Source organism: Camelina sativa, unplaced genomic scaffold (assembly GCF_000633955.1).
Source record: "Camelina sativa cultivar DH55 unplaced genomic scaffold, Cs unpScaffold07943, whole genome shotgun sequence".
In the NCBI taxonomy this organism is placed as follows: domain Eukaryota; kingdom Viridiplantae; phylum Streptophyta; class Magnoliopsida; order Brassicales; family Brassicaceae; genus Camelina; species Camelina sativa.
In genome coordinates, this window is record NW_010929012.1 from 1 (window position 1) to 447 (window position 447).

The following is a 447-nucleotide window of genomic DNA, read 5'->3' on the forward strand; positions in this document are numbered from 1 at the left end:
TATATGTTGTCATTTGTCTTGCCTGAGACAAGATTATTGGACCGCCCTGTGGTGCAAAAAGCTTCTCTTTTTTCAACAAGTTCACTATATAAGTCGTGAAACTCTCCATGTAATGCTGAAACCAAAAATTCCACAGAGCAAAGAATTTTAAGTATCAGTAGAAAAGAAAAAAAAAACAAATTCCGAAATATTATCCTTTCTAACCTTCCATGGTTCATTATCCGCCCTGAAGACAGTTCCTGGAACGTAATGCAGCCAAACCGGGACTCCCCTATAACCCCACAAGATTCAATTTACAAAAAACTTCAAAAGAAGGACAGACAAAGAAGGGATTACATAGAGAGGGCATCACCCATAATTCCACTCGGCTGCAACAAAAGGACCAATTCGTAGAATCATATGCATTCCAGCTTCCTGAACAATCTTGATGAACTTCACTAGATTATA

General features: G+C 38.3%; 1 long non-coding RNA gene across 1 annotated transcript; it reads right to left on the bottom strand.

Moving 5' to 3' along the window:
- Positions 1 to 26: 26 nt before the first annotated feature.
- LOC104775022 lies at positions 27 to 441 on the bottom strand. Its single transcript, XR_765652.2, has 3 exons — positions 353 to 441; positions 205 to 271; positions 27 to 115 (listed from the first exon to the last, which is right to left on the bottom strand). It is a non-coding gene; the product is annotated as an uncharacterized LOC104775022 (long non-coding RNA).
- Between the last annotated feature and the right edge of the window lie 6 nt (positions 442 to 447).